The 8,861-nt window shown below is 35.8% G+C and overlaps 1 pseudogene; it reads left to right on the forward strand.

Moving 5' to 3' along the window:
• LOC119570756 overlaps positions 1-7,226 on the forward strand; it is a 10,693-nt pseudogene extending 3,467 nt beyond the window's left edge.
• Positions 7,227-8,861: the final 1,635 nt, after the last annotated feature.

The raw sequence follows: 8,861 nt of genomic DNA on the forward strand, positions 1-8,861 counted from the left end.
AAGCAAATATGCGAGTATTAATTTTTTATATATGTATCTCTATCTATACCTGTCTATCTATCTATTGATATACATATGTGTATATGCATATATATATATATTTATATATATGTATGTATATGAATATATATATATATATATATATATAGATATATATATATATATATATATATAATATATATATATATTACACACACACACACGTACATATATGTATTTAACTGCCGCGAAGGTCCAGTGGATAGAGCACTGGATTCCGATCCTCATGGTCCTGAGTCAATGCCCCGCCACGGCAGTTGTAAAAAATGCCTGCTTTCGACTATTGGCTCGATCCTGATCAACCGCGGTTGATTAGGAAGGGCTTCCAATTTATGCAAGGGTGGTACTGCCATATGACTTCTCAATAATAAACTGAGAGAGGCCTAGATCAGCATTGGAATGAAAGGCTGTTGAATAAACAAACACACACACACACACACACAACACAAACACACACATATATGTATGTGTGTGTCGTCCAGGATTTATTTTTCATACACAAGATAAAATATTCTCTATAAATAAATTGCTGCTGTTAATTCGTCAATATCAATTCTAATACAAATGATGATAACATTACCTCTGTATCGCCACCACCACCGGAGTTTCGGATTTTAAGGGAACCTCAAGAAAACCCAAGCTTGACTTCAGTAAATTAATGTGAGTAGCATGGTTTAACGGTCTTAAGGCTCGTGTGTGGATTGGATTTATTCCTCTGCTGACTGTGCGCAAAAGATAGGACGGTCATAAAAACATCTTTAACCAATTCACTCTGATCTATAATCTAATAATAATAGACAGGTGGCATATTACAATGTATATCTTGGTAATAACATTGCAATGAAAACAAGGGATATAGTCTTCTACTAACTTAATTCAAGTCTAAGATTAATTCTAATCCTCCCTCTCTTGCTAATTATAACTGCGTATGAAAGTATATATAAACTCACAAATATGTATGTGTCTACGTGGATATAATTGTTCATACAATTAAATATGTCAGATGCAGAATTTATATCCAGTGTCCTTTATATGTTAACACCCTTACCTACTTCATTAGGACCAACATAACCTCACTCCTGTTCCCAGACTCCTGGCGGTGACACAGTTCCAGGCCAGCGACGCTCGCCGCGCCTTCCCCTGCTTTGACGAGCCCGGATTCAAGGCCACCTTTGAGTGTTCCTGGCGCGGGAGGAGAACATGGTCACTCTCTCCAACATGCCTCTGGCGGAGACACTGCCTCTGTAAGCCTACTGTGTTCGTGGGAGGGTTTTAGGCTTATCACAACGATATATATAATATTATATAATATATATATATATATATATTATATATATATTACACACACACACACACACACCCACACACACCACACCCACACAAAAACACACCCACACCACACAACAACCCCACACACACACACACACACACCACACACACACACACACACCCACACAACACACCACAAAACTGTACTGTACATATGTTTATATGTATGTATATTATATATAAAATATATAATATATAGATTTTATTATATAATATAATATATATATATATATAATATATATAAAATATATTTTATATATATAATCACAACGATTCGGTTAATATATAGGGTCTATATAAAATATATATATATAATATATATAATATATTATATATAAAAATTATATATATATTAATATAATAAAATATATATAGTACACACAAAACACACACACACACACACACAAAACACACATATAAAATATATATATATATATATATATATATATATATATAAAATATATATTATATATATATATATATAATATGCTTTATGGGGAAAACCCTAAGATACATCAAATTGGTTTGAAAAAAGCGGTTGTGCTAAGACTCCTTTCACTTCACTAGCGGAGAGCTGCGTTCAACATGCAGCTACCTGGTGTAGAAGCACATGGACAACTTTAAATAAACCAATCATCACTGAACAAAGTTGGGATCTAAATATTGTTTGATAAGTAGACAACATAGCACATTTTCCTGTCGCAGCTGCTCATGCTCGTCTGTCATCCGCGCAGAATCGGTCAGGGAGGGCTGGGTGTGGGACCACTACGAGGAGAGCGTCCCATGTCCACCTACCTCGTCGCCTTTGTCGTCTCGGACTTCGTTAACAGGAACTCCACGGCCATCGAGCATGTGTCTTTAGGGGTAAATGTCCACTGGGTTTCTTTCTCGGGTCGGGTTTGTGTACCCTTTTTAGATTCATATTTTCTGCGTTTCCATTTCCCCTTTACTTGGTCTCTTTCTCTCTGTCTGTCTGTCTGGTTGTCTATCTGTCTCTCGCTACTCTCCTTTCCTCTCCCCCTTATCTCTCTTCCTTCTTTATATATATATATATAATTATTATATATATATATATATATATTATATAATTATATATAACATATTTTTAACATGATTAATGGGATATATATAAATGATATATATAATTTTAAAATATGCATATATTAAATGTATATATATATATATATTATATATATATATAATTATTATATATTATATATAGATATATTAATTTTATATATCCCACACATGTAACTTTTGACCAGACAACAATCAATTTATTTTTTCTTCCCTTGCTCTATTTCTGTCTTTTTCCTACTCTCCCTCTCTATAATTGAAGACGAATCATTTTTTCCCTGTGTGTATAATGGATAATTATGTAAAGAGGTAATTGTAAGAAACGAAATAGTGCAACGTAAGAGACATTTCATAATAACATCACGTATTTGACATCGAAACGTCAATTGCATATCTTAGCATTGTGGAACTGTTTCGTTCACTTTCATCTATTTTAACCTCTCTGTCCTCTTCCACTCCTCCGACAGTGTGGGCGCGTGAGAGGGCCATCGAGCAAGCAGAATACGCAGGGACATCGGGCCGAGGATCCTGCGTCACTTCGAAAACTACTTCACCTGTCGTTCCCGCTCCCAAGATGGACATGATCGCATCTCCCGACTTCGTCCCCGGAGCCATGGAGAACGGGGGCTTGTCACGTATAGGTAATGGCGCTGCTGTTGGCTCTGGGGGACTGTTGTGTTTATTTTTTATTTACTATATTATCTTTTAGGAAGTATGATCTTTGTCGTTAGAATTGAGTATGACGTCATCATCATCATATAGCAAAATAATGGTCAATATTATCCTGATCATCACAATTACCATTCACTGTAACTACATTCATAACCACTGTTCCTTATATTAAATATCACAAAATCATTATCACTATTTTAACAATTACGATTGACAACGATATCTCCTCTCAAATCATCATCATCAATAATACTGCCACAGACATAGCAAAACCACCCTAACACAACAACCACCTGGAATCACCTGTCCTTCCTTTCCAGAGAGACCCTCATGCTCTACGATCCAGCTGCATCATCGGCATTTAACAAACAGCTGGTTGCACAGGTAGTGGGGCACGAGCTCGCCCATCAGTGGTTCGGAAACCTCGTGACGCCGAGTGGTGGACGGACATCTGGCTCAACGAGGGATTCGCCTCCTACGTCGAGTACATTGGTGTGGATCATGTACGTGATGTTGCTGTCATCTGTTATTGTCTATTATTATTATTATTTTATTATCATTCTTAGTATTTTTGTTACTATTTTTACTACTACTACTATTATCATTATTACTATTATGTATTATATTATTACTATTATCATTATGATTATTATTATTATCATCATCATCATCATTATCAGTATCGTTATTGTTACTGTTAGCATTATTGTTATCATCATTTTCACTATCATCATATCATTATTATTACTACCATATTAATAATATTTTGTTTTTTTACTGATGTTATAAAAGTGATACTATCATAATCATGCAATCGCTTGTTAATGTTTAGTTATTTATCAATTGTTTTAAATAGTGTTATCTTTATCATAACATCATACATCACTTTTTGTCTTTGAAGGATATCTTTATTCAGCAAAACTGCTCAACGAGAAAAAATTACTTAACAGTGGGAAGTAATCATACGATTTCATGACACATGATATTTTCAGGTCGAGCCAGAGTGGAAAGTTCTGGAACAATTGTAGTGAGGAGAATTCACGACGTGTTTACAGTTGGACAGTTTGGAATCGTCCCATCCTATCAGACACAACGCTCTTAATGCTGACAGAATAGCATACGATAAAGGTAAAGGTTACACAGTGAAGCAGAAAAAATATCTCGTGGTTCGACACTAACGATATATTCAACCTCATTGATACATAGGCAAAGAGGATTTTGATATGGGAAATTAATTGTCAACTGGTCCACATAATTCGAATATCAAGGATGTACATCGATATAAGCGAATCGTCTTTTAAAAATTCCGATATATTTTAGGTTCATCCATCATCGAATGATGAGCAATTCCTAAATGAAAATACCTTCCGCAGAGGACTTAAAGAATACCTCCAAAGCCTGTAAGTGTACAGCCTCTCTAAACAAACTTTAGACCCTAAAAGCCAACATGGGAAGCAACCAAGCCTTTCTATCCACATAATATTACTCAACAGAACGTATGACAATGCCGAGAGTGACGACCTCTGGAGACACCTGACAACAGCCGCTCACGAGGACGGCACTCTGCCCCAAGACGTCACCGTCAAGATGATCATGGACACCTGGACGCTGCAGAAGGGATACCCCGTCATCAAGGTGGAGAGAAGCACCGATGGCACATCTGCCACCGTTTCTCAGGTGAGTCCCGGGTCACGCGATCGAGATTACTCTGTTTGACATTAAAATGACGGCAAGAAAACCGTTTTGAAGGATTGCTTTAATATGCAACTCTCCCTTTCTCCAGGAACGCTTTTTGTTAGTAAGAGATGAAAACTCCAGCGACACCCATGACTACAAGTGGTGGGTTCCCCTGACGTACACGACCCAGAGCGAGGCCAACTTCAACAGACTCAGGCCATGGTGTGGATGAAGGACTCCGAGGAACAGATCAGCCTCTCATCCCTTCCCCGAAGGACCAGTGGGTCTCTTCAACCTGCAGGAGACGGGATACTACAGAGTCAACTACGACGACCACAACTGGAACCTCCTCATCCAGCAGCTGAAAACAAATCACCTAGTTATCAATCCTATCAACCGAGCCCAGATCATTGATGATGCCATGGACCTCGCTCGTGCAGTATGATCGCAAGTCCCATGGTATATGTAAAAAAGAAAGAAAAGACAAGAGAAAAAATATAAAGTTATAAACACACATATATTTACAAAAAAACAAACCTATTTTAGATCAGCTTTCTTACGAGACAGCTTGGGGAAAATTTACGTACTTAGAGGCTGAGTCTGATTACATTCCCTGGTGGGCAGCTCTGAATAATGTGGTCTACCTCAAGGACATGTTAACGCGTACGGGAGGTTACGGTGCTCTCAAGGTGCGTTATACTTTTAAGTATTTTTTTGTGGACTTACAAATTCTCTTTAATTATCATTTATTCCGTTAACTGTTATGCTTTTCTTCTTCAGAATATCTATTAGACATCCTAATACCGCTGTACGAGTCGGTTTGGATTCGAGGAAAATCCTGATGACGGGGGGTTTTTGGATCAGTACAAGCGAGCGAAGGCAGTGGCATGGGCGTGCGCACTTGGTCACCAACACTGCTTAGACAGCGCGTCTGCTCTCTACCACACTGGATGACTAACCGGATAATCTTACGTGAGATTACGATCCAGTCATTTCTTATGCTGAAAAGATTTTAAAAACAATGCGAATGAATTTGTAATAAGCGCGCGCGCGCGCGCGCGCGCGCACACACACACACACACACACAAAAAACACACACACACACACACACACACCACACACACACACACACACACACACAACACACACACACACACACACACACACAGACCATATTCTATAACAAACTTTAAGATCGGCGAGTCAAGAAATCCTCAATACAGTGACTCCATTACAGTCTTATTTCACCGAACCTCAAATCAACGGTGTACTGCTACGCCATCGCCGAGGGCGGGGAGGCCCAGTGGGACTTCGCGTGGCAGCAGTACCTCAAGTCCAATGTTGGTTCTGAGAAGGAAAAATTTCTGTCTGCCTTAGGCTGCAGCAAGGAAATGTGGCTACTCTCGAGGTTAGATTGCATGCCATACGCTTGGGAAATTGAAATCATATGAACTTATCTGTAAACTGAAATTATTACTCCCTTTCGTGGTTGGTAAGTAAATAGCAACTGTTTAGGTAATAGTATTCATTCCAGTATAGAAGGAATTACCAATTATTTTTATTTTATTATTTTTTGTTCAGGTAAACCCCGACATGGCCTTCACAGACGGCAGTGGAATCAGGAAGCAGGATAGTTCCAGGGTCTTTGGTGCTATTGCCAACAACGAAGTAGGGGTACCTCTCGCCTGGGCGTACCTGCAAGATAATTCGACAAAATCTTTAGCTTGTAAGCACAATTATAGCTTTTGGTTCTTATGTGTCACTTTCAAGTTCTGAATTCATGGGATATAATATTCATGTAATAATATTTTTTGGTTATTTTTTAGCTTTGATAAGATAATGGTTCGCCTCATCCGCTCCACCACAAAAGGTTAAACACACGACAGGAACTCATGGAGGTGAGGTCATGGCAAGAAAACTTAAATTTGAATGATTTAGCTTTGACATATTCCCCTTAAAATTACATCGTAAATTTACTTATTCCTCTATTCGGAAATTGTGAATCTAACGAGAATCAACATATTTCCCCCTTCACAGTTGACAGCCCTGCAGACGCGTCATGCAAAGCAACTAGAGCCAGTGCTCTTGATGTTGAACAAATAGTAGAGAGCGTTCAGAACAACATTGCCTGGTTTGGGCGCGAACTACAACACCATAATAATGTGGCGGAAAAGATCGGTTACAGTACCAAGCTCAGGACCATCTGAATGACTGCGTGAATGTTGTGCCTAAGATTACATGTTATAAGTATTATAATGTTATAAAAGTATCATTATTGAAAATAAACAATCACTTCTTATGGAAGTGAAAAAGTATTATATGCAGGTGTGCCCTGGATGGGCCAGTGTCAGTGTTAGTACAAACAAGTTCACCTAATTCAACCATTTTGTATATTTTGTATTATATTCCTGAATATATCATTACAGACAGATGTTTAATCATTTCAGTTAAAGCCTTTTAGCAAGCCAACTAAAAATCAAAACACCGTTATGATAACGAAGATTATCAACAAGAAATTAACAATATATTATATTCATTTGAGTATTATGATACCATACAAAGTTACATGTTCTAAGATATTGGGCTTAAGGCCATGCCAGCATTGATGATGTCGATACTACTAATGGGAGTGCTAATGATGCTAAGGAAAATAATGATGAATATAGTGGTAACAAGAATGACGATAATAAAAACAATACTGACGTTAATAATAAAGATTATTATTCTAGTAATGTAGAGGAGGACATTGATAACGATAGTAACAATGAAAATGATAATGATGATAATAATGAAATAATGATTACAATGATAATGATAATGCTGGTAGCAAAATAAGTTTAGTTTTATTATAATGATAATAATAATAACAATGATGAAAATAATAACAATGATGATAATAACAATAATGCCAATGCTAATGATAGCACTAATGATAACGATAGTAATATTAATATTAATAATAATAACAATAATAATGATAATAATGATGATAATAATAATAATAATAATAATAATAATAATAATAATGATAATAATAGTAATAATAATAATAAAAATAACAACAAAACAATGTTGATAATAAAAACAATAACAACAATGATAATAATAATAATGATAAAGATGTAATTATGGTAATGACGGTAATAACGACAATAATAATAATAAGAAATACCAAAGATAAAGATGATAATGATGATAATACTGATAATACTGATAGTGATAATGGTAATAAAATGAATAGTGGCAACAATAATGGTAATGGTAATGGTCAATGAAAAAAATAACCGTAATGATAATAATAATGATAATAATAACATTGATGATAATAATGGGAAAAATAAAGAAGTGATGATAATAATGAAGATGATGATAATAACAATAATGATAACAACGGCAATGATAATGATAATAATAAAATATTAATAATAACAATATAATAATAATAACAATAATAATAATAACGATAAGCTAATGATAATGATGATAGTGAAGATGATTTAATAATAATGTCAATATCAATAAGAATAATTATAGTGATAATATTGATAATAAATATAAAAACAGAAATAACAATGCTAGGAAATAAAAATGATGATAAAAATAAAGATCATAAAAGTAAAAATAATCAGAATAAATATAAAAAAATAATGATGATAAAGACAACAATATTTATATAAATATTAACACTAATGCTAAAATAACAATAACAATGATAATAAACAGTAGTAATAATAAAAATGATAATAGTAATGATAATAATAATGTTACGCCCACGTTCGTCTCTCTGCCACCAACACAAGGCAGGCTAGGCAGACCACAGGGTCGTGAACACTGAACAGCTCCAAGAGGCAACGAGCACCACAGCGTCCCAGAACACCAAGAGGGGAAAGCCCAGTGGGGAGGCAGGGCACGAAATAAACACAAAATGACAGTCTTTCCTTATTACACAAGTTATTACCGTACACTTTTTATAGGCACAATACAGGGGGAAACAGCACGTCACACTGCACGAACAGTTAACAGGGCAACAAAGTTATAGGCACAGGGCACACACGAGTCTTACAGGA

The sequence above is a fragment of the Penaeus monodon genome, unplaced genomic scaffold (assembly GCF_015228065.2).
Source record: "Penaeus monodon isolate SGIC_2016 unplaced genomic scaffold, NSTDA_Pmon_1 PmonScaffold_3757, whole genome shotgun sequence".
NCBI lineage: Eukaryota > Metazoa > Arthropoda > Malacostraca > Decapoda > Penaeidae > Penaeus > Penaeus monodon.